General features: G+C 44.6%; 1 pseudogene across 1 annotated transcript; it reads right to left on the bottom strand.

Moving 5' to 3' along the window:
* Positions 1-20,506: 20,506 nt before the first annotated feature.
* LOC311121854 (vasorin-like) lies at positions 20,507-25,522 on the bottom strand (annotated as a pseudogene). The gene is made up of 4 exons: positions 25,284-25,522; positions 24,413-24,971; positions 23,943-24,170; positions 20,507-23,760 (listed from the first exon to the last, which is right to left on the bottom strand). The product of its transcript is annotated as a vasorin-like (transcript).
* Positions 25,523-26,487: the final 965 nt, after the last annotated feature.

The following is a 26,487-nucleotide window of genomic DNA, read 5'->3' on the forward strand; positions in this document are numbered from 1 at the left end:
CAAACACCTGAGCTCAATCAGATTTCTGGCTCTATTTAATATTTAATCTTCTGGAGTCAGAGGTAGGGGTGTGGTTTCTTAGATTATAAAACGTACTGTAGCTGGTAATGTCTGATCAGTATCAAGGCTTCTTCTTGTTCGGTTGCAGTTTTGCACATCTGATGTAGATTATAATTCTGGCTGTGTTTCTGGCTCTGTTGGGAGATGGAGTCTGAGGTATAAGGTGGGGTTTTGAGCTACAGCTCTTTCTGTTAGAATGAAAGCAGATCATCTGGCAGAGGATCGGGGGATGAAGCAGAGTGTATATATGGGAGTGTGTGTGGAGATGTTAAAGTGATGTGTGTGTGTATCAGTGTGGTTATTTAAAAGGTGGTAGTGTGTTCTCAATGTGTGTGTATTTGTGTTGTGTGTCCGTGACTCGTGAGTGTGTGTGCATGCATACGTGTGTGTGTGAGTTATGTGTAGGAGGACAGGAGCCTTGCAGGCACCCTTGAGTAAAGTTACATTCTGTGGTGCAGATGGAGCATGAATTCCCTCTAATCCCAGCAGCAGGGTGAGTTATACCAATTCACACAGAATGAGTTAAACCAACTTAACTATTTGCAATGACTGAAAATATGATTTTCTTCAACCCCCACTTTGTCTCCCACACGTTGCCACATGAGGCCCACACTGTCACACGTTCTCATGTTCACGCACACGTTCATACACACCATAAACAACACAAACACACACAGTCAGGGTCAGACCAGAGATGACCTTGATGCTGTGAATCAGACAGACAGGCACGGTGAGGGGCCACCTCTAGTCCAGTCAGGACCCCACGACACAGCCCACCCACTCTATAAAGACCCCCACAGGAGTCTGCACAGGAGGGAGGAAGTGTGTTTGTGTGTGTGTGTGTGCGTGTGTGCAGGGCTGACTGCAATCTGATACATCTCTCAGATGTAATCGATCCATACATACCCTCTGTAATCAACATATGGAAAACGTAACTCAAACAAACCATCACCATGAACCCCTGTGTTGATTTTCCGAATCCAACCCTTTCCTCCTCCTCCCACCTTTATCCCTCTTTCCCCTCTCCCTCCCCCTCTCTTTCTTTTTCAGTTAGTGTAAATGAAAGACAGATGAATTTCATGGTGGCTGGTTCAATGGGAAGCTGTTTATGTTTTCTGTGTAGTGGACCTTCTACAGTAGGGCCTCTGTTTGATCCAAAATGGCCTCCTTGTTTCACGGTGGCTGGTTCAATAAAGAGCTGTTTATCACAGGAGGTTGGTGGCACCTTAATTGAGGAGAATGGGCTTGTGGTAATGCCTGGAGCGGAATTGGTGGAATGGTATCTGTGCTGTTTATGTTTGCTGTGTAGTGGACCTTCTACAGTAGGGCCTCTGTTTGATCCAAAATGGCCATCTGGTTCTGAAGTTTCCCATTAGACACTGATCTAAGGGGCAAGAGAAGAAAGATAACATTATTTTGATGGGTGTTCATTCTTTGTGGAATTTAAAAAATAATTTAATACACTTGAAATGTTTACAAATTAGATGCGCTGAAATTAAAGCAATTTCCGAAAATGAACACTCAGATTATAGTGATATTATGTCTGATATCTCAAACAATGTAAAGTATCTATAGATAGGTGTAATCTGGAGGCCAAGCGTGTTGATTTTTAATCTGAGGGTATCCTGCTATTGCAACACTTGTTGAATTATGCAAGAGAACGTGACAACAACAGTAATTAATGAGGCAATCTAGACAGGTTTGGTGAGTGCAGGTAGGCCTAGACAGAGCAAGTTTTTGGTGGTTGCAGCCCTGTTCCACCCCTTTATGTTAATTTATTCATGTATACCCTGTGTATTTATGTAAATGAGGCTCATTTTCTTTATTTTAACACCAAATCTTTTTTTTATACCTGATACCATTAGAAAAATATTTTGGGTTGTTGGAATTTTAGAATAAATTGAATACCTGAATTCCCTCCAAAATCCCTGCACTCCATTCATTATTTGTCCGCGACAGTCAAATGTTTTATGTGCTATAATTCAGTCAATATCTGATGGATTTTAAAAAATGTAAACGCTTGGAGTATATTCAACTCTTGTTCAACTGTTGCATGTATTATAATTATTTTAAACCCCCGTGGGGAGGAATATATTTTTCTATCCCGCTCCTGGAGAGTGGAAAACCTGGATTTATCTGACAGGAGTAGAGAGGGAGAGAGGGAGCGAGGGAGAGTGAACGTAATTCCCTGAGGAGTTTGATTTCCAGCAGGTATTTGGGATGTAAGGCATGGCTCCTGCCGGGGATAGAGCTCTCCTTTGTGTCAACTTTCCACTGAATGAAAAAAAGGAGGAACTACTTTTTTCTTATTCCTTGATTTAACTGTAATAGTTTGGGGGGGGGTTGCTTTAGTTATGGACATGGTTTTGATTAAAGTATATGAGGTTCTGAGCTCACTACTCAGCATTAGGGAGAAGTAGAGTTCTTCTTGCAAAGCGTTAGCAGGTTTTCAACCTTGCCCTCTGTCTTGTTGAGTCCAGATTATTCCTTAGAGAGAGAGAGGGAGAAAGATGGAGATACTCCTGGTATCACTGAACAAAAGTAAAAACGCAACATGTAAATTGTTGGTCCCATGTTTCATGAGATTAAATCAAAGATCCCAGAAATGTTCCATACGCACAAAAAGCTTATTTCCCTCAAATGTTGTGGTTTTAGAGAATTTGGCAGTACATCCAACCGGCCTCACAACATCAGACCACATGTAACCATGCCAGCCCAGGACCTCCACATCCGGCTACTTCACCTGCGGGATCGTGCTGAGGAGTATTTCCATCTGTAAAAAAGCCCTTTTGTGGGGGAAAACTCATTCTGATTGGCTGGGCCTGGCTCCCCAGTGGGTGGACCTGGCTCCTAAGTGGGTGGGCCTATGCCCTCGCAAGCCCACCCATGGCTGTGCCCCTGCCCAGTCATGTGAAATCCATAGATTAGGGCCTAATTCATTTCTTTTAATTGACTGATTTCCTTCTATGATAACTCAGTAAAATCTTTGAAATTGTTGCTTGTTGCGTTTATATTTTTGTTTAGTATAGATCTAATAACCCTTAATGGATATTCTGGGCCCAGTTCTCATCCTCAAATCCTCCATACATCGCGTTGTGTGGGCGATTGGTTTACTGATGTCAACATTGTGAACAGAGTGCCCCATGGTGATGGTGGGGTTATGGTATTGGCAGGCATAAGCTATGGACAACCAAGACAATTGCATTTTATCAATGGCTATTTGAATGCACAGAAATACCGTGACGAGATCCTGAGGCCCATTGTTGTGCCATTCATCCACCGCCATCACCTCATGTTTCTGCATTATAATGCACAGACCAATGTAGCAAGGATCTGTACACAATTCCTGGAAGCTGAAAATGTCCCAGTTCTTCCATGGCCTGCATTCTCACCAGACATGTCACCCATTGAGCATGTTTGGGATGCTCTTGATCGACGTGTACGACAGCATGTTCCAGTTCCCGACAATATCCAACAACTTTGCACAACCATTGAAAAGGAGTTGGACAACATTCCACAGGCCACAATCAACAGCCTGACCAACTCTATGCGAAGGAGATGTGTTGCGCTGCATGAGGCAAATGGTGGTCACCCCTGATACTGACTGGTTTTCTGATCCAAGCCCCTACTTTTTTTTAAAGATATCTGTGACCAACAGATGCATATCTGTATTCCCAGTCATTTGAAATCCATAGACTAGGGCCTAATGAATTTATTTCAATTGACTGATTTCATTATGAATTGTAACTCTGTAAAATTGTTTCATGTTGCGTTTATATTTTTGTTCAGTATAGTTGGCCCATGCCTAGCTTTACTCAATCATCCTTGACAGATCTCTCCACACCTCATGTGGTCTTGTCTGGGTGCATCCCAAATGGCACCCTTTTCCCTACAGCCCCATGGGGTTCTGGTCAAATGTAGTGCACTATATACAGTTGAAGTCTGAAGTTTACATACACCTTAGTCAAATACATTTAAACTCAGTTTTTCACAATTCCTGACATTTAATCCTAGTAAAAATTCCTTGTCTTAGGTCAGTTAGGATCACCACTTTATTTTAAGAATGTGAAATGTCAGAATAATAGTAGAGAGAATGATTTATTTCAGCTTGAATTTCTTTCATCACATTCCCAGTGGGTCAGAAGTTTACATACACTCATTTAGCATTTGGTAGCATTGCCTTTAAATTGTTTAAGCTTCCCACAATAAGTTGGATGAATTTTGGCCCATTCCTCCTGACAGAGCTGGTGTAACTGAGTCAGGTTTGTAGGCCTCCTTGCTCGCACACACTTTTTCAGTTCTGTCCACACATTTTCTATAGGTTTGAGGTCAGGGCTTTGTGATGGCCACTCCAATACCTTGACTTTGTTGTCCTTAAGCCATTTTGCCACAACTTTGGAAGTATGCTTGGGGTCATTGTCCATTTGGAAGACCCATTTGCGACCAAGCTTTAACTTCCTGACTGATGTCTTGAGATGTTGCTTCAATATATCCACATAATTTTCCTTCCTCATGATGCCATCTATGTTGTGAAGTGCACCAGTCCCTCATGCAGCAAAGCACCCCCACAGCATGATGCTGCCACCCCCGTGCTTCACGGTTGGGATGGTGTTCTTCGGCTTGCAAGCAACCCCCTTTTTCCTCCAAACATAACGATGGTCATTATGGCCGAACAGTTCTATTTTTGTTTCAACAGACCAGAGGACATTTCTCCAAAAAGTAAGATCTTTGTCCCCATGTGCAGTTGCAAACCTTAGTCTGGCTTTTTTATGGCGGTTTTGGAACAGTGGCTTCTTCCTTGCTGAGCGGCCTTTCAGGTTATGTCAATATAGGACTCGTTTTACTGTGGATATAGATACTTTTGTACCTGTTTCCTCCAGCATCTTCACAAGGTCCTTTGCTGTTGTTCTGGGATTGATTTGCACTTTTCGCACCAAAGTACGTTCATCTCTAGGAGACAGAACGCGTCTCCTTCCTGAGCGGTATGATGGCTGCATGATCCCATGGTGTTTATACTTGCATACTATTGTTTGTACAGATGAACGTGGTACCTTCAGGCGTTTGGAAATTGCTCCCAAGGATGAACCAGACTTGTGGGGGTCAACATATTTTTTTTCTGAGGTCTTGGCTGATTTCTTTTGATTTTCCCATGATGTCAAGCAACGAGGTACTGAGTTTGAAGGTAGGCCTTGAAAGATATCCACAGGTACACCTCCAATTGACTTAAATGATGTCAATTAGCCTATCAGAAGCTTCTAAAGCCATGATTTCATTTTCTGAAAATGTCCAAGCTGTTTAAAGGCACAGTCAACTTAGTATGTAAACTTCTGACCCACTGGAATTGTGATACAGTGAATTATAAGTGAAATAATCTGTCTGTAAACAATTGTTGGAAAACGTACTTGTGTCATGCGCAAAGTAGATGTCCTAACCGACTTGCCAAAATTATAGTTTGTTAACAAGACATTTGTGGAGTGGTTGAAAAACGAGTTTTAATGACTCCAACCTAAGTGTATGTAAACTTCCGACTTCAACTGTAGGTAATAGAGTGCCATTTGCTACACAGCCTGTTACTATGGCAACGTTCCTGGATTTAATCAAGTGCATTTGCACAATACAATACATCCATTCCTCTCTCAAACAGCCCCAATCCATCCAATTTACCATGTTACTACTAAAGAGATTCTAAAGAAACCAAGCCCAACCAATAAAACGGCATTAAGTGTGGTCCTCTGTAGCTCAGCTGGTAGAGCACGGCGCTTGTAACGCCAAGGTAGTGGGTTCGATCCCCGGGACCACCCATACACAAAAAAATAAATAATGTATGCACGCATGACTGTAAGTCGCTTTGGATAAAAGCGTCTGCTAAATGGCATATTGTTATTATTATTATAACAACATGGCAGCATTCAATGTTAAACCGAGCGCTAAGTGGGTGAGTTAAAGGTGAGGAATGCCATGGCAGTGATGTGAGCTGGGAGGGAGGAGTTTCAATGACAGGGGATTAAGGAGATGGCTCTGTGCATGGTGTAGGGAGGCTTGGGGCGTTGAGTGAGTCTTCATGCTCCTCTTGATCTTTGTCTTGAAGTCGATACCAACCGTCCATAGATCTCTAAATAGGCCTCTGGATGTTTTGTTGGCTGGACTGAGGGATTCATCTCTCTCTGTTTTGCTTTCTCTTTCTCTCTGTCCACTGTTGGAGAAAAGAAGACTGACTGTCATGGGCTGTCTTGAGGCTCTCTCTCTCTCCTTCTGAGGAAGACTGACTGTCTTGGGCTGTCTTGAGGCTATCTCTCTCTCCGTTTGAGAAAGACTGACTGTCTTGGGCTGTCTTGAGGCTATCTCGCTCTCCTTCTGTGATAGACTGACTGTCTTGGGCTGTCTTGAGGCTATCTCGCTCTCCTTCTGAGATAGACTGACTGTCTTGGGCTGTCTTGAGGCTATCTCTTTCTCCGTCTGAGAAAGACTGACTGTCTTGGGCTGTCTTGAGGCTATCTCGCTCTCCTTCTGAGGAAGACTGTTGAGTGTTTTGCTGGTTGTAATAGACTTCCTAACTATATAGTGCAAAATCCATCTGAAAGCTTCGCCCCGATACAGTGAAATCTTCACTCATAACCAATGTACCTTACCCATGATGATTGTGTCTCTCTTTGCCAATAGTATTACATTTTATTGTGCCTTGTCCAATCTAATAACCTGTAACTGATAAGCTGGACTGTGTGCCTTCACAGATAGACAAAGAGAGTTACACCCTTGGAAAGAGAGTGGATAATCTCTTCCAACTGATTTTTATTACCCTGCAGTCTACTATTAAACGATTTACGTGCTGAGTAGGGGTGTGTGTGAGGTCATAAGCACACACACACATGTTCAAACACTCCCCCTTCTCCCTCACACACACATCTGTTTCACCGTCGGACCATGTCCTGTTCCAACACTTTAAACATTTAATCAGTGATCCCCAACAGATTTTCCAGCAGCAGACACACACAGCCAGTCAGCCAGCCAGCCAGCCATCCAGCCAGCCAGCCAGCCAGCCAGCCAGCCAGCCATCCAGCCAGCCAGCCAGCCAGCCAGCCAGCCAGCCAGCCAGCCATCCAGCCAGCCAGCCAGCCAGCCAGCCAGCCAGTCAGCCAGCCAGTCAGCCAGCCAGCCAGCCAGCCAGTCAGTCAGTCCAGGGGGGTCTGGCCTATCTGCTCCAGGCTTCTTTCTTATACAGTGAGGGAAAAAAGTTTTGGATCCCCTGCTGATTTTGTACGTTTGCCCACAGACAAAGAAATGATCAGTCTATAATTTTAATGGTAGGTTTATTTGAACAGTGAGAGACAGAATAACATCAAAAAAATCCAGAAAAACACATGTCAAAAATGTTATAAATTGATTTGTATTTTAATGAGGGAAATAAGTATTTGACCCCCTCTCAATCAGAAAGATTTCTGGCTCCCAGGTGTCTTTTATACAGGTAATGAGCTGAGATTAGGAGCACACTCTTAAAGGGAGTGCTCCTAATCTCAGCTTGTTACCTGTATAAAAGACACCTGTCCACAGAAGCAATCAATCAATCGGATTCCAAACTCTCCACCATGGAGATGTCAGGGACAAGATTGTAGACCTACACAAGGCTGGAATGGGCTACAAGACCATTGCCAAGCAGCTTGGTGAGAAGGTGACAACAGTTGGTGCGATTATTCGCAAATGGAAGAAACACAAAAGAACTGTCAATCTCCCTCGGCCTGGGGCTCCATGCAAGATCTCACCTCGTGGAGTTGCAATGATCATGAGAACGGTGAGGAATCAGCCCAGAACTACACGGGAGGATCTTGTCAATGATCTCAAGGCAGCTGGGACCATAGTCACCAAGAAAACAATTGGTAACACACTACGCCGTGAAGGACTGAAATCCTGCAGCGCCCGCAAGGTCCCCCTGCTCAAGAAAGCACATATACAGGCCCTTCTGAAGTTTGCCAGTGAACATCTGAATGATTCAGAGGAGAACTTGGTGAAAGTGTTGTGGTCAGATGAGACCAAAATCGAGCTCTTTGGCATCAACTCAACTCGATGTGTTTGGAGGAGGAGGAATGCTGCCTATGACCCCAAGAACACCATCCCCACCGTCAAACATGGAGGTGGAAACATTATGCTTTGGGGGTGTTTTTCTGCTAAGGGGACAGGACAACTTCACCGCATCAAAGGGACGATGGACGGGGCCATGTACCGTCAAATCTTGGGTGAGAACCTCCTTCCCTCAGCCAGGTCATTGAAAATGGGTCGTGGATGGGTATTCCAGCATGACAATGACCCAAAACACACGGCCAAGGCAACAAAGGAGTGGCTCAAGAAGAAGCACATTAAGGTCCTGGAGTGGCCTAGCCAGTCTTCAGACCTTAATCCCATAGAAAATCTGTGGAGGGAGCTGAAGGTTCGAGTTGCCAAATGTCAGGCTCGAAACCTTAATGACTTGGAGAAGATCTGTAAAGAGGAGTGGGACAAAATCCCTCCTGAGATGTGTGCAAACCTGGTGGCCAACTACAAGAAATGTCTGACCTCTGCGATTGCCAACAAGGGTTTTGCCACCAAGTACTAAGTCATGTTTTGCAGAGGGGTCAAATACTTATTTCCCTCATTAAAATGCAAATCAATTCATAACATTTGTTACATGCGTTTTTCTGGATTTTTTTGTTGTTATTCTGTCTCTCACTGTTCAAATATCCCTACCATTAAAATTATAGACTGATCATGTCTTTGTCAGTGGGCAAACGTACAAAATCAGCAGAGGATCAAATACTTTTTTCCCTCACTGTATTCCTGCCCAGTTGGATCCGTATACCCTACCTACCATGCCTCTCAATATTATAGCCATATCCTTAATATCTCACTTGGCACACACTGGTTGAATGAACGTTGTTTCCACGTCATTTAAATTAAATGACATTGAACCAACGTGGAATACATGGTGAATTGACGTGGGGTGTATGTCTTTGCCTGTGCCTCAGTTTGCCTGTCTTTATATAACTAAACCCTTGTACTAAGGATTCACACACAATGAGGGCAGGAGTCTGCATGACAGCATAACTGACCTTGTCTGGCCAGTCACTATGACAACATCATTACAGCCCCATTGTTCAGCACCTGCTAAGACAGTCTGTAGTACACAATGCTAAGCCACACACTCATACACACATCAGGCTAGACCAGAGGGACTCAGGGAGTAGCTAACAAGATTAAACATTTCAACAGAGTGTAATTTGGATGGAGGGACACAATGTCCTTTGTGTTGAGAGGAAAGCGTGTGGATGGAGACCATGCATGGAGGGACATGAAGACACACACACACACAAACACACACACAGGGAGGGAGGGACAAACAAAGTTTTAAGGCTTTAAGGGAAGATAGTTGTGTGAAAGGACAGGAAGTGTACTGGTGTTATCTTTCAATGTCCTGGTGCTTGCCAAACATGAGAGAATAGAGGCCATTCACAAGGGAAATAGTACCGATGTACTAGAAGGCCATTTCATGTGAGAGTAGAAGATGGGCTGTATAATAATATATATTAACATAGAAGGTTTGTTGTTCAAGTGTCCTCACCTTATGCACAGGCAGTGACACTCCAGGGCAACATTTTCCTCCACATTACAATTTGCACATTTATAAGATATTCCGCCACATCCTTCAATTCATTATTCCTCCAACCTCTGTTTTCTGTCTGACCACCGACCTTTTCCCACGAGCACCATAAAATTAAAGAAAGGTCTCCAGTAGGAAAGAGTGAAAGCGGAATACTGGAAAACTGGACGGCATTTGGTTGCGAATCCACAGGGAAAACGTATTCACCTGAAAACAAATAGTCTTTATTTGAAGTCTCTCGCACAGCCCTAACCACACGCACACACACACACACACACATTTGAAGTCTACCTCACCCTGCCCTAACTAACCCACAGGAAACCACACATCTCACAGTGACAGGGATACATGGTGCCCATACACTCCCATCAGGTTCCAAGCTGGTGACAGAAAACAGACGTCCACAGTTGTGTTTGATGTTATGCTTTGGTTTCTCCACACAAAGCACACGCCCGGGAGTATTGAATGATCTCTGGTGAAGTCAGGACATAACGCCATTAGTGAGTTTGGCAAGAACACTTAACCTCCTAATTTCAGCCTCACAAATAACATGATCCCAAGTTTATCATACATAGGTTAACCGTTATTCCTATTATAGATACAATTAACAAACAATGTCGAGCTTATCAGCATTTATAATACCTATTGCATCATATCAACTGGCATTTCCCTTAACTTAAGACCAATAAAAGTTGGTTGGTCCTTCAGTTGGTTCTACCAACTACAGTCTACTCTCTCCCTCCCTGTGCACCAAAAACAACATATCTGTTATCTCCTAAAGTCTCTTTACGCCCCTTTTCTCCTCTCCTCCCTCTCTCACTCCTCTCTCTCTCACTTCCTTCCTCCCAGACAGGTCCCAGGACATGGAGGGCACGTCTAAACCTGTCTCTAATTCGGCCACGACAACAGCCAATAAAAGCCAGGCTTGTTGCCTGGGTGGTTGGCGGGGGCAATTCAATAAGTCAATTGTCATCTATTTGAAGCCGGAGAGGAAAAGCCTTAAGGTTTTCCAGACATTTCCTGAGGGGAGGGAGGGATAGAGGGAGGGAGGGGATTAGGTGAAAGAGAGGGGGTAGAGGTGGGAAGGGGGTTAGCCTAGGTAGAAGAACGGGGGAGAGTTGGGAGGTTGGAAGTTTGGTGGAAGAGAGGGAAGGAGAGGAGAGAGGGGAGGGTAGGGTAGGGAGGGTAAACACAATAAATGAGAGGAGGAGGGAGAAACAGCCAGGGGGATGGAATGTGGGAGTGGGTTACTCAAAATAGCTAAACACTCCAATACATCCCCCTTGTCTTGTCCCTACAAGAGGGTATATAAAGAGTGTTTGTGCTTGGACACTACATACCCCATTCCTCCAGGGTCAAAGGTCATGCTGGGGGGTGAGGGGTCAGAGGGAACCAGCCCCCTGGCTGTAGGCTTTGTGTAGCCAGGACGGTGTGTGAGGAGTGGGGTGAACGTGAAGGGGGCAGAGTTTTGAGTGTTGGGGAATGAGGTCTTTGCCCAGAGACCATGATGTAAAACCTCTTTGATCAAAACAATGGTGATAGATATTCTATTTTTCCCCTGAACTGAAAATAACATGAAAACATTGATTATATGTTTATACATAATTCAAGACATTAGTGGAAATGTCTGTTCTGTATATTTATGGACAGTGCACAGTATGTTTGTATATGGGCCAAGTGTATGTATCACTGTGTTTGTGTATGTGTGTGTGAGCATTATACAGACATGTTTGTTTTGATGTGTAGATCAGTGTTAGCCTTCATGTAAGTCTCCATTTTAGGTGGTGTGTACTGTATTTGTGTGGTTGCCTGTATATATACACGTGTCTTTATATGACTAAACCCTTGATATGCATGTGCGTATTATAACCGTTGGTTGTTATGTTTCCCTGTGATGGATGGACTAAGCTCCTTGTAATCCATGTTCTGTCCAACGGTGTCATCTCTCATAACATGACCCAGCTCGGCCCAGAGGAGGTGTGTGTGTAAGGTCCATTGGAGGACCTGCTATTGTTTTCTTATACAAACACTACGCTCCTCTCTAAACCCAAAGCAGCTGTTTCTGACTACAGCTCTGAATACGCTCCAATACATTCCAATACACTCCAATACACTCCAATACACCCCAATACCCTTCAATACACATCAATACACTCCAATACACCAGAATACACGTATGTACTCCAATACACTTCAATACACTCCAATACACTCCAATACACTCCAATATACTCCAATATACTCCAATATACTCCAATACACTCCAATACACCCCAATACACTCCTATACTCCAATACACTCAATATACTCCAATACACTCCAATATACCCCAATACACTGTAATACACTGTAATACACCCCACGACAGGAATAAAGGAGAGTTATTAGGTTGAAGTGAGGCAGTGAGGGGGAGAGGGACTTGTGTTTATACTCCAATACACTCCAATACATTTCAATACACTTCAGTACACTCCAATACACTCCAATACACTTCAATACACCCAATACACTCCAATACACCACAATACACTCCTATACTCCAATACACTCCAATACACCCGAATACACTCCTATACTCCAATACACTCCAATACACTCCAATATACCAGAATACACCCCTATACTCCAATACACTTCATATACTCCAATACACTCCAATATACTCCATTACACTGTAATACACTCCCATACACCCCAATACACTCCAATACACTGTAATACACTCCAATACACACCAATACACTCCGATATACTCCGATACATTTAAATACATTTCAGCACACTTCAGTACACTCCAACACACTTCAATATACTTCAATGCACTTCAATACACGTCAATACACTCCAATACACCCCAATACAACCCAATACACCACAATGCACTTCTCTATACTCCAATACACTCCAATTTACTCAAATACACCACAATACACCCCAACACACTTCAACACACTTAAATACACTCAAATGCACTTCAATACACTCCAATACACTCCAATATACTCCAATACACTCCAATATACTCCAATACTCTTCAATACACTCCAATACACTCCAATGCACTCCAATACATGTCAGTGCACTTCAATACACTCCAATACACCACAATATACTCCTATTCTCCAATACGCTCCTAAACAATCCTCAATACTCCAATATGCTCCAATACCCTCATCAAAACACTCCATACACAATAATCAAGCTCCTCCACCAAAAATGTCTTAATCAACAAGGTAACTGTGAGGTGAAATATATACATTTTGGAATTCACCCTCTCTTGAATTTTTAATGAATTTAGGTTCTCAAAATTTCCCCTAAAGGTGTTTGGTCAGGAAACGTCAGGGAAATTGGCTTGAATTTTCTTTTGAAGTGTAGTCGGATGTCGGCGCATTGTGGTTTGTTTGAATCCCGGGCCCGAGTCTCTTCACAACAAACTAACATCCAAAACCCAGTAATTCACCAAGGTGTTTATGCTAGCCTAGTTCAGTCCTGTGACGTCTGTATCCAGTTGGTGGTCCGTTGTAATTCCACAGTGTTTAAGAGTTTCATTCTGCCTCAGAGAACATGGAACCCATTAGTCCTACCACCCTGGGTAAAACAAGACCGTTGGGTTCCTCTAGTTAAATGGAACACCAATTAAAGCCTAATTGGATTAAATATGTATTAAGTTTCAGACAGGAAAAGGGTTGATTGAGGACAGCTTTATTCACGCTGCGTGCCTTTTCTTGTGAGAACCAATCGCTTTAGGCTAGGAACCCGAAGCTAACCAGAAGGCTAAACCAGAGGAATCCATTTTGTGGATAACAAAGTGCCTTTCAATATTCTGGTGAGAATGGCATCCTAACAGGCTACACGAAATAAGTCAATTCTGCGTATTCACAAAGAAGTGATTTTCAGAAAGAGTTGCTAGTATGAGATGCATTTGTCCATAAACACTGATTTGGGGTCAGTTTTGGTTTCTGCCTCCTAAAAGTTAATGTTAGGGAAGGGGATAGGGAAAGCTGATCCTAGATCTGTAATTAAAGCCTGTGCCAGAATGTATACTAAATGCATAAAGCATTTGAAGAGACATTGAGATATGTAATTCATCCTTCATTCAGGCGACATGTTGCCTTCGTGCCAGAGGGTTCCCTCTCCAAGGCTGCTTAGACATCCAACAGACATAAAACATGGTTGTGTGTGCAGTTGTAGTAAACTTTCCCTTTCTCTCTCCCTCTTTCTTACTTTGTTTCTCTCTCTATCGCTCTACAATTTTGTTCAGGCGTACAGTACGTCATACTCAGGGGAAAGAGAAATCCAACAGCACATTTGGGAAAGTTTTGTGTGTGTTGTCTAAGGTTGTAATAAGGCATAAGTTATATCTACTGGACTTACACTGGGTGCAATAGTCAGGGGTTGAAGGCTTGGAAGGCCAGTTGTAGACATTATCTAGCCCAAAGATCTGTGCATACTTGAGTTTCATCCCCCTCACCTCCTCCCCCCTCCTCCCCACCTTTCCATCCTTCCACCCCCTGCAACCTGGCCTGTTTTCATTAACGCCAGATTTTTCAAATAAATACAATTATTTCAAATCAAATCAAATTGTATTATTTGCAAATCTGGGTAGCCATTTGATTAGATGTTCAGGAGTATTATGGCTTGGGGGTAGAAGCTGTTTAGAAGCCTCTTGGACCTAGACTTGGCGCTCTGGTACTGTTTGCCGTGCGGTAGCAGAGAGAACAGTCTATGACTAGGGTGGCTGGAGTCTTTGACAATTTTTAGGGCCTTCCTCTGACACCGCCTGGTATAGAGGTCCTGGATGGCAGGAAGCTTGGCCCCAGTGATGTACTGGGCCGTACGCACTACCCTCTGTAGTGCCTTGCGGTCGGAGGCAGAGCAGTTGCCATACCAGGCTGTGATGCAACCAGTCAGGATGCTCTCGATGGTGCAGCTGTAGAACCTTTTGAGGATCTGAGGACCCTTGCCAAATCTTTTCAGTCTCCTTAGAGGGAATAGGTTTTGTTGTGCCCTCTTCACGACTGTCTTGGTGTGCTTGGACCATTTTAGTTTGTTGGTGATGTGGACACCAAGGAACTTGAAGCTCTCAACCTGCTCCACTACAGGCCCGTCGATGAGAATGGGGGCGTGCTCGGTCCACTTCTTTTTCCTCTAGTCCACAAACATCTCCTTTGTCTTGATCACGTTGAGGGAGAGGTTGTTGTCCTAGCACCATACGGCCAGGTCTCTGACCTCCTTTCTATAGGCTGTCACGTCATTGTCGGTGATCAGGCCTACCACTGTTGTGTCATCGGCAAACTTAATGATGGTGTTGGAGTCGTGCCTGGTCATGCAGGAATGAGTGAACAGGGAGTACAGGAGGGGACTGAGCACGCACCCCTGAGGGGCCCCCGTGTTGAGGATCAGCGTGGCGGATGTGTTGTTACCTACCTTTACCACCTGGGGGCGGCCCGTCAGGAAGTCCAGGATCCAGTTGCAGAGGGAGGTGTTTAGTCCCAGGGTCCTTAGCTTAGTGATGAGCTTTGAGGGCACTATGGTGTTGAACGCTGAGATGTAGTCAATGAATAGCATTCTCACATAGGTGTTCCTTTTGTCCAAGTGTGAAAGGGCAGTGTGGAGCGCAATAGAGATTGCATCATCTGTGGATCTGTTGGGGCGGTATGCAAATTGGAGAGGGTCTAGGGTTTCTGGGAGCCATGGTGTTGATGTCAGCCATGACCAGCCTTTCAAAGCACTTCATGGCTACAGACGTGAGTGCTACGGGTCAGTCGTCATTTAGGCAGGTTACCTTAGTGTTCTTGGGCACAGGCTCTATGGTGGTCTGCTTGAAACATGTTGGTATTACAGACTCAGACAGGGAGAGGTTGTAAATGTCAGTGAAGACACTTGCCAGTTGGTCAGCGCATGCTCAGAGTACACGTCCTGGTAATCCGTCTGGCCCTGCAGCCTTGTGAATGTTGACCTGTTTAAAGGTCTTACTCACATCGGCTACGGAGAACGTGATCACACAGTCGTCCGGAACAGCTGATGCTCTCATACATGTTTCAACAACATCCTCAGCCAAGCGTCCAACGCTCTTTAGAATAAACAACGCTCTTCTTTTACAAAACACACAAACACACAAAAAGGGAAGCAACATTTTTTACTCACCAGCAATTTTCTGAGGAATTTGGAAAGTTAATTAAAAAAAACCTTCCCTGTCTGAAAACCACAATGGCTGCTTTGAGCCTCTCAGCTGGAACAGTGGTGCTGGCCCACAATGCCACCTGCCAGGAGGAAAATAATCCCTGCTTTTTCATCCCTTCTTCATTATTGGAAATGAAAGTAAGAAGAAGGAGGGACCACACAGGTAAGAGAGATGTGTATCGGTACATTACACACACACCACCACTACAACCCAAAGGGCAAAAACTGGTTGACTCAACGTTGCTTCCACGTCATTTCAACCATAAAATTCAAAGTGATGATGTTGAATCAACGTGGAAAACTGATTGGATTTGCAAAAAGTCATCAATGTAAGGGAATTTCGCCAGACTTTGAACCTGAATCCAATGACATGGTGACATTTTTTGTTGATTTCATGTTGAATTCACATTAGTTGACAACTCAACCAAATGTAAATCAAAACTAGACGTTGAACTGATGTCTGTGTCCAGTGCGAAGTTGTTCAAGTTTTGCTGATGAATCCATCGGAGGACTGTGCGGCAGTAATTTTTAGGCCTAGCTTTAAAGCAGTTAGAACCCTATTCAGATTTGAGATAAGTTGACTTAACATGGACTTAAGTCCAAAAATGCGGACCTAAGTCCATGTTTCATTGACCTAAGTCCATGTTAAGTCTACTAACTCAAGTCTGAATCGGGCCCCGAGTCATATATCTATATATATGTTTTCAAGGCCTGGCTATTGACAACCCAGTGATATATTTGCTGGTCTGGCTACTGCAACCTGCCCTGTCATCATCACAGCGTGGCTGACTCACATACCTGAGACATGAGTCCTGCTCAGAACAGAGCAGAGGGGAGTTCTGTTTCTGTCCATTTATTTGGTTCCCATGGAGACAAAGACACAGAACAGGACGCCTGAGAAGGACTGAGACTGGAGAAAGAGAAAGAGAGAGTCTTTTTTAAAAGACTTCTCCACCCAAAGACCACACAAACAGAGCCCTGCACACTGATTAATCTAAATAAATAAAACGTACAGATGGGCCCCAGACAGCGCAACATACTTCAATACAGCATTGCACTACTCAGAAATTACAGCCTGTATCAATGATTTCCTTTCAAGTACATTCGTCCCAAACCTCCCTGACATAAACTTGGCCGTGAATAAATGTAATGAGATCTATTATAAAGCAGCCACAAAAGCAAATTTATGCAAAATAAAAAACAGTTGTAATTGGAAACCTCAAAGAGAAATGGTTTGATGCTAAATGTAAACTTTTTTTCTTAGATCTTTATCTAATAGAAAACATCACCAATCACAGGATAGAGACGTTGGGCAACAATATTGTGACACATTGAAAGAATACAAACAAAACCTAAAATGGAAGAAACGGAAGCATTTAGAGAACACTCTGAAAGAGATTGAAGACTCCATTGATGGAAGCTAGTTCTGGGGGAAATGGAATGATCTAAATGGAAAACAGAGGAATGACCTAGCCATTCAAAATGGCAACATTTGGAAAGATCATTGTGAAAGTCTCTATGGAATAACACCATCAGAAGACCTTACCTTAAACCAAAAAAAGACACAAGAAAAACTCAGCTCTAGAACATACAATTAAAAACAACCAGAACCCAATTGACTACCAACTTACACACGTAAAACTTTCCAAACTTACGAGAGAGAGAGGGAGAAAGAGACAGAGACAGAGACAGAGACAGAGACAGAGACAGAGACAGAGACAGAGAGAGAGAGAGAGAGAGAGAGAGAGAGAGAGAGAGAGAGAGAGAGAGAGAGAGACAGAGACAGAGACAGACAGAGAGACAGAGATAGAGAGAGAGTCAGAGACAGAGAGCGAGACAGAGATAGAGAGAGAGTCAGAGACAGAGAGCGAGACAGAGACAGAGACAGAGAGACAGAGAGAGACAGAGAGAGAGACAGAGACAGACATAGAGACAGAGACACACAGAGAGAGAGAGAAAGAGAGCGAGAGGAGTAGTGTGTGTGAGTGTGAGTGTTTTCTAAACCTTGTAGACTAGTACAAGTGGGTACAGCAGTAATTTGCCAACCTCCCCACAAAGCAAACAACAAGGACTTTCATTTATTCATTTATAGGATTTAAATTGTCTTATGTTTGTCATATTTTTCCATTGGCATAAACTTCTTGATGATTAAGGAAAAATACAATAACTTTTGTTCATTCCAGTAACCAACAAAACTTCATAAAACCATAATTTGGGGTTTGGAGTAAGAGGTGGGGAGGGGGTTGTAAGGGGAGGGGGTGATGAGGGATGCAGTGAAAGTGTGTGTGTGTGCGTGCGTGTGTATGTGTGTGTGTGTCTGTCTGTGTGTGTGTATAGGTCTGTGTGTGTGTGTGTGAGTGTGTGTGTGTGAGTGTGTGTGTGTGTGTGTCTGTGTGTGTGTATAGGTCTGTGTGTGTGTGTGTGTGTGTGTGTGAGTGTGTGTCTAGGTCTGTGTCTATACTGTATTCCTAGCTATAATTTCTGGGAATGGCCTCTCAATGGGCTGGCAACACACATCTGGCTGTCGTTCCTTAAATCCCCAGTCAGTAGGAAAGACTGACTAATGCCCTAATGCTTTTATTACTAGGGTCATTAAGCTCTGTGTGTAACATTCAACCAGTATTTATGCTTGTGGAGGTGAAGTGATGTAGTAAGTTTATGTACAGTGTATAGTGTGTAGTAAATGTGTTTGGTCCGTATTGACTACTGTGAGGCGTTTAAAGGTGATTTAGTAACTGATGTAATTAATATGTAGTATGTGTATGTAGTACGTGTGTGTACTGTAGTATTTGTGAGTGTTTTATGATAAACCTGGTCTCACACAATGATGTATATGTCTATGGTGTCAAAAACCTGAGAGACAGAAGCCCTGTTAATACCTGCAGTTAACGTCTTGACTTGATCTTGTCTGTTTACACTTGTAAGATCTGATCACAATCAGATACCAATGCCTCTTGCACTTGTCTACATTTGCACAATCAGAATGTGATTGTGCACGATCTGGACACAGGCCACATGTCAGAACCAGGTATAAACAGGGCTAGAGAGTCACTGACCAAGATATGACCAAGATATTTTTTGCATTACATTTTTTTAATATTCTTTTTTTTTTTGTCATTTCATATCAAAAACATAAACACGTTTTTGCACAAAAATAAAACATTAAAATAATAAGACAAAGGCTTTCCCGAAATGAATAGAGAACATAACAAAGCAAGTTGAAAATATTTCAAACATTTCCGGTCCCTCACGCTGCATTATATTAAGCTGTATAGGATTTCTTCTTCCAGTTTCGGTTTTAGTGGACAGATATATGAGCTTATGGTCCTTGGTTTCTATTGGATGAGTGAGAGCATGAAGAAAGACAGTAAAATGAGAGAAAGAATACAAGCAGTAGAAAATAAGATTGTGGTTGGACAATAGGGATGAATACTTGGACTGGATTGGATTAAAATATTGAATCTCCTTTTTTTGCACACACACACACACACATAACCACGCATGTGCACACACGCACACAGATAAACTGTTTTCTATCTACCAAGACATAAACTTGTGCAGTGAGATTGTAGAGTATTTCACAGAAATAGGCACAGAGAGACAGGCAGAGAGAGAGAGACAGAGAGACAGGTAGAGAGAGAGAGAGAGAGAGACAGGCAGAGAGAGAGACAGAGAGACAGGTAGAGAGAGAGACAGAGAGACAGGCAGAGAGAGACACAGGCAGAGAGAGAGACACAGAGAGACAGGCAGAGAGAGAGACAGAGAGACAGGCAGAGAGAGAGACAGAGAGAAAGGCAGAGAGACAGGCAGAGAGAGAGACAGAGAGACAGGCAGAGAGAGAGACAGAGAGACAGGTAGAGAGAGAGACAGAGAGAGAGACAGGCAGAGAGAGAGACATAGAGAGAGACAGGCAGAGAGAGAGACAGAGAGAGAGACAGGCAGAGAGAGAGACACAGAGAGACAGGCAGAGAGAGAGACAGAGAGACAGGCAGAGAGAGAGACACAGAGAGACAGGCAGAGAGAGAGAGACAGAGAGACAGGCAGAGAGAGAGACAGGCAGAGAGAGAGAGAGACAGGCAGAGAGAGAGACAGAGATACAGGCAGAGAGAGAGACAGAGATACAGGCAGAGAGAGAGAGAGACACAGAGAGACAGGCAGAGAGAGAGACAGAGAGACAGGCAGAGAGAGAGACAGAGAGAGACAGGCAGAGAGACACACAGAGAGACAGGCAGAGAGAGACACAGAGAGAGACCGAGAGAGAGACAGGCAGAGAGGGAACAAGAAAGGAAAATAACAAAATAAAGAAGCGAAAGAAAAAGAAATAGAATGGTGACACATTTGTACTTCCCATTCTCCCAGACAGGAAACAAAGATAAATATATCAGAACGGTGCGATTTTCATTCCGTCTGAACTTTTCATAGTCTAGTTGGCTGCAGGCAAGCAAAACAGGCCCGAAAACACGGCCAAGAACCTTGTTGACCAAGACAGAGGGAAGGGTGAATGAAACAAAGAGAGAAAGAAAAAAGAAAATAAGAAAACAGAAGAAAAAGGGAGAGAGAGAATGACAGAGAGTCAGAGAGATAGAGAGAGAGAGAGAGAGAGAGAGAGAGAGGGGGGGGGGGGGGGGGGGGGGGGGAAGAAAGAAGCAGAGAGAGACAAAAACCAGAAACACAGAGAGAGAGATAGAAAGAGAGAGAATAAAATAATAAAAAGCTACTGGGGATATCATCGGCTAGCTGCGGCCATATCTTCAAAACGCCACGGTCAGTAGCAAGTCAAGGAAATGACTGGCTTCCACTCCTTCGACACATATAGTAAATTGCTCTCAAAGTCTTTGAACTCTCTTGCTTTTTTCAGGATGTGTGTGTGCCAATTTAATGGCTCAGGGTTTGCGGTGACCGAGCTTTGAGGACAGTTTTGGAGCTTGAGCGTTCAAAAAGAGACTAGGTTTGTGTCCCAAATGGCACCCTATTCCCCATAATACACTACCTCTGACCAGGGCCCATAGGGCTCCGTTCATAAGTAGTGTGCTATGTAGGGAATAGGGTGCCATTTGGGACACGGATTGGGGTTTCTGGGCTAACCATGTCCTTATGTAGCTTTGGCAGGCTATTGTATTTGGCTGACTGGTTTTAGACAGTAAAGAAGAATGAGAGTGGGAGTTTTGAGTTTAGAGTCTGTGCTGTTTCTGACACTTCTTATTCACAATGTGGCATTTGCAGACTAGGCTACATGCTTACATTTACTTTGTGAACAGTTTCTACATGATTGAAATTTGAAGCGTTTTGGGCAGGGGTAAATATAATCTAAATTCAGTAAATTCAGGTGAATTGGAATGACCTATTTAGCAATAGAAAAATCATCTTTAAAAGTAAATGAGACCTTTCAATTCTAAACTTTCTGAATTGAAATTGACCCCAACCCTTTGCCATGTCGAGGGAACAGCACAATTCAATACAGCATCAACATTTCTGACTACAACAAGACTGGATAAACAGCATTACAGCAACAGAGAAATCCATGATAAAAATACATACAAAGCACACTACAAAAACATCATATGAAATCCGCTCGACAACAACAACCTTCACATTGCGTCCATCACAGCTACTGACCACGCCACTAAGGACAGAGGCTATGTCCCAAATGACACCCTATTCCCTATATAGTGCACTACTTTTTAACCGGAGCACTTGTCTTTTTCTACTAGACTTTGCCGATAACTTCTGTATTGAACTTCTTATTCTTTACATACTTACTACGACTGTGATATGTGGTTGTCTCCCCTAGCTATCTTAAGATGAATGCACTAACTGTAAGTCGCTCTGGATAAGAGTGTCTGCTAAATGACTCAAATGTCAACATTTTAATGGTCAAAAGTAGTGGACTTAAAGGGAATAGTCGGTCCTCCTTGCCTCTTCTCTTCATTTAGTCCACGTGTCTTTCACAGCAAGTTGACCAACCCTGGTGGGGGTGTGTAGCGGGATGAAGGGAAATCTGACCGGTGGTGGTGTCGTCTAAAACTGTATTCTGTCCGTGGTACCATCTCTACAGAATCAGCATTTTAGTACCTTTGGTTTAGACTCTGGGAAGGGTTGTAATGTTGCAGAGAGTTTCTCTTCTCTTCAGTGCAAGTTCTCCCAGGGGGCAGTTGGGGAGGGGTGCCTTGTTTGTTTCAGGAAGTGCTGAACAGTGTACAGAGCACACACACTCACACAACCTATGTTTCTGCACCCCACCTCCACCCCTCCCAGCCTTGACTCAGTGCCTTCCCTATACCTCCACAAACCCTGCTCTCCAAATCTCCTGATCCAGCAACAGGATTGCAACTCATTCAATGCAGTTCTTTTAAAAACATCAACATTGCAAAAATAAAAGCATCATTATTACAGCATATCATGTCAATGCAAGAAGGCACTTCCGTTTTCAGTCCGATTATAAGATAGACCCTTGTTGGCATGGCGATTGCACTTTAGGTTTAAATGCTTGTTACATTTCTATCAACTTGAACTAAAACGCACCCCTTTCACTGTCTCATAATGGTAGAGTCCTCCCATCCACTTAGAGATTACGGGGCGTACCGTTAACCTCTACAGGGGTAGATACTTCTGTTCCATTCCATAGCTCTGAATGTCATTGAGTGCAATATTCAGAAATCCATTAAGTCAATGGATTGAGTTTCTAGAAATACGATGGCTTCAAGGATGCCACATTATTATTTGATGAACAGTGCCCCTGTCCCTGTCCCTGCATGAGGGGGACCTCATATTCTAAACCACCATTTTGTGGAAGGGGATGTGACGATCCTCCATTTTGTGGCTGGGTCGGGATGGAGGTATGACAGGGGGAAATATCTGCTCCCTTTTGGGGTAGCATGCCCCCGTTCCCCCCGCCGTTCTCCAGACAAGCCTTAAGGCCCTCCAGTTCCATTGGTCCCATCCCACCCCCTTCCAGCTCCATGTGGGCCGCCTTAGCCCGTCTCCTCCGGAGGAAAAGAACCAGGACGGCCACCACCGCAACCCCCGTGACCAGGGCGAGAGCAGCCAAGGCTGGGATGAGGGTGTAGGTGAGCTGGCTCTGATCATCCACCTGGGGCTCCAAGGACGAAGCCTGGGGACCTCCCTCAGTACGAGCCTCCATACAAGACCCACCCTCGGTAGGGCTACCTCCACCACCTCCACCCCCATTCACCCTCTCTCCCAGGGGGCTGGCGCACACCGAATAGGTACAGTTGGGCCGGAGCCCTCGGAGGGTGTATTCTGGGTACGAGGCGGGGACGCTGAGGTACATGGGGCGCCGGTCGGGCCCTGAGAGGTTCCGGTAGGTCAGCTTAATCCCACGGATGTGCGGCCTCGTCTCGAGGAAATGGTGCAGGTCGAGGAGGATGGACGTGGAGGTCACCTGACGGGAACTGATGTCATTGGGATCAGAGGTTACAATGGGGGCGACCATGGAGGCCAAAACCTCGGGGGCGGAGGGTTGGGGAGGGGGGTCGTTGTGGTTAGACGACTCCTCCAGGTTCTCGCAGTACAGGCCCGTAGTTCTGCGGGGACAGAGACATCCAAGCTGTCCCAGAGGATCGAAACGGCACGTACCCCCATTGAGGCAGATGTTCGGCGGGCAGATGTGGCCCTCGTCCCCCTGGTCCCTGGAAGTGGAAGTCGGAGAAGCTGGAGGAGGGGGAGGGGGACGACTCTCAATGCCTGTCTCCGTTGAGGATGGTTCATCACTAGGGAATGGCGGAGGTGGGGGGAAGGCGTTGGTATGGGTGGTTCCAGGGGATGTAGTCGGAATGGGGGGTGCGGACGTACTCCCCTCCCCTAGGGCACTCGTCATGACAGTGGTCGTAGCTGGACAGCCGAAATCTTGATGGTCCAGCTCCGCCAGCACCTTCAAATCAAATCTAACTTTATTTGTATCCCATTTTATAAAAGCCAGCAACTAAATGTGTTTCACAGGAAACATTTATAAAAATATCTTTAATATTTAATATATTTAATACATGAAATGAATAAATAAAAAATATATAAAAATACATAAAATATTAGAATAAAAAATAAATAAGACAATACCTTGCCAGCATTCACCGGTGGGAAGTGGCACCTTGTCTCTTCTATGCGTCCCAGATCCACGTTCTTCTCTTTCAGCCAGCTAGGGAACCAGGCCAGAATACAGAGACAATTGAAGGGATTCTCGGCCGCCGTGAGGTGCCCCAGCCTGGGGAAGAGCTGGAAGAAACCCTGGGGCAAGCCCTGGAGGTTCAGCCCGCTGATATCCAGCTCCTGGAGACCCACCAGACTCTGGAAAATAAGAAGAAAAAGAAGAATACTTTATTGTCCAATGTTCACAAATGTCCAACAGAAATGTGACTTCTGGTTTATCCCAACCCCACTAAAAAACATACAAACACAGGGAGTTTGGATAGGTTGGACCAGAAGCTTGCCATAGTAAAGCCCATGGAGCAGTTTCAGGGAATAAGCCGTATGTTATCGACCCATCAATTACAGGACTATTTGACACATTTTTAAGAAAATGTATTTACCTGGAAGTCCTTGTTCCGGAGCTCCCCAATGGGGTTGGCAGCCAGGCTGAGCCTGATCAGCCCCCGGGTGGCCTTCAATGCTTCAGCATCCCCTCCAGCTGGTTCTGGGACACATCAAGGTCATGGAGGTTCCCCAAGGAGGCCATCAGATCCGAGTCCAGGGTGGTGAGCCCCAACGCAGCCACTTTGAGCGACTCGAGGTGGGGGGTCTGGAGGTCTTGGGGACCCAGCTTCGGGAGAGAGTTGAAGCTGAGATCGAGGAGGAGAAGCCTGGGGAGACGGAGCATCGGGAGACCGGTCAACTGGTTCCCCTGGAGCTTCAATTCCAGAAGATCCTCCAGACCCTTGAAGGCCTCCGATTGGATGCTCTTGATACGGTTGCCGTGGAGATACAGCCTCTCGAGTTGCACCAATCCGGAGAAGCTATCCTTGGAGATGTGGGTAATGAAGTTTGCAGACAAATCGAGATTCCTCAGCGAAGATAGCGGTTCGAAGACCCTATCCGGGACCTCCATGAGTTCATTCTGGGACAGGTCCAACATCTCCAGTTCCCCCAGGCCTAAAGAAGAAGAAGAATATTATTTTATTTTCCAATGTATATGGAATTACAATGGAAAAACGTGTGTTTTACTTTATTCCAACCCCTCGAAAGACACATAGAGGTTGAAAAAGGTTGGAGCAGAGGGCAGCAGTTTAGGGGTTAAGTGCCTTGCTCATGGGCACAACAGCAGGAAATGACATCCAGGACACTGATCCAGCAACACTCCATTTGCCGGCCCACTCCTAAACAATTGTTTTCCTTTTACACATGGGATTAGAACTGGCAACCTTCCAGTTGCTAGCCCACTTCTCTAATCTCAACGCTACCTACCTGTGAAGTCATCCTGGGCTAAAGTATCGATGCCGTTCTGGAAGACGTAGAGATTTTTCAAGGAGGAAGGGAGCCCGCGGGGGACGACAGTGGAACGACGCTGGATGCAGAAGATTGAACCCTGGGCCTGACAGGAGCAATCCTCTGGACAGTCACTGGAGAGAACAGAGGAAGAGGAGGAGAGGAGGAAGAGGAGGAGGAGGGGGAGGAAGGGCGCCATGGTGGTGGAGTCCTTGTGTAATCTGAAACACAAAGAAAAATAAAGAAATGTCAGTGTTGGTTGTTTGAGACTTTTCTTGGAAGGAAAATGTGTCATATTTTCAGAGTAACGAATCAGCAGTGGTCAAAAACCTGGACAATATTAAATAACTTATTTTTTAGCCTAATTTCACCACGCACAAGTCTATTGGCTGTTTAGTGCGGTCAGAGTCTGATTATTCTTATCCTAATGTTTCAGTATGCACACACAAACACACAATCCAAGCCATCAAAAAACTCTCCCTTCCCAATCCACCACTGGAGAAAAATCCCCCATTGTTGAATTCCCTCATGACATCACAGAACACAACAAGTAGAATCAAACGCAGTAACAGACCCCATGACCTCTCTGACTGGGTCTCCCTCCTTATTCCCCTCAACCAGAGCATACAACCATGACCCCTTACAGACTGCAACATCACTATGATGAAACCCTGCACAGTCACACACACAGCCCCTTCATAGTGGCTACATTTACTGTTTGCTTGGTGAGCACACACATAGTACATCCCCTGGATGAAGTGGACCTGAGTCCTGAGCGAGGTCCTGTTTTAGCCCACCCACAGTCACCACATCCTGGGGTGATTGAGAAGCATGTCCAGCCTCTCCCCAGTGTCTATGGCATTGGTGTGTGTGTGTGTGTGTGTGTGTGTGTGTGTGTGTGTGTGTGTGTGTGTATGTTTATGGCCCATGAAAACCGTCCTGGCTTTAAACAGCTGGACACCCACGAAAACACGGGTACTGCATACAAACACAAACTATGGCTTTGTGAGTGTGTATTGGAGTGTGTATCACACACAGATGTATGCACACACTCCCACAGACAGAAACACACACACACACAAACATCTTCATACAAACTTATGGGCACATATACAGACATGCACGCCCCACACACGGCTACTCCATACAAACACGTTTTCTCAAAATGGACTCAATCACACAC

The sequence above is a fragment of the Coregonus lavaretus genome (genome assembly GCF_964263955.1).
Source record: "Coregonus lavaretus genome assembly, contig: HAP1_SCAFFOLD_3746, whole genome shotgun sequence".
Lineage (NCBI taxonomy): Eukaryota > Metazoa > Chordata > Actinopteri > Salmoniformes > Salmonidae > Coregonus > Coregonus lavaretus.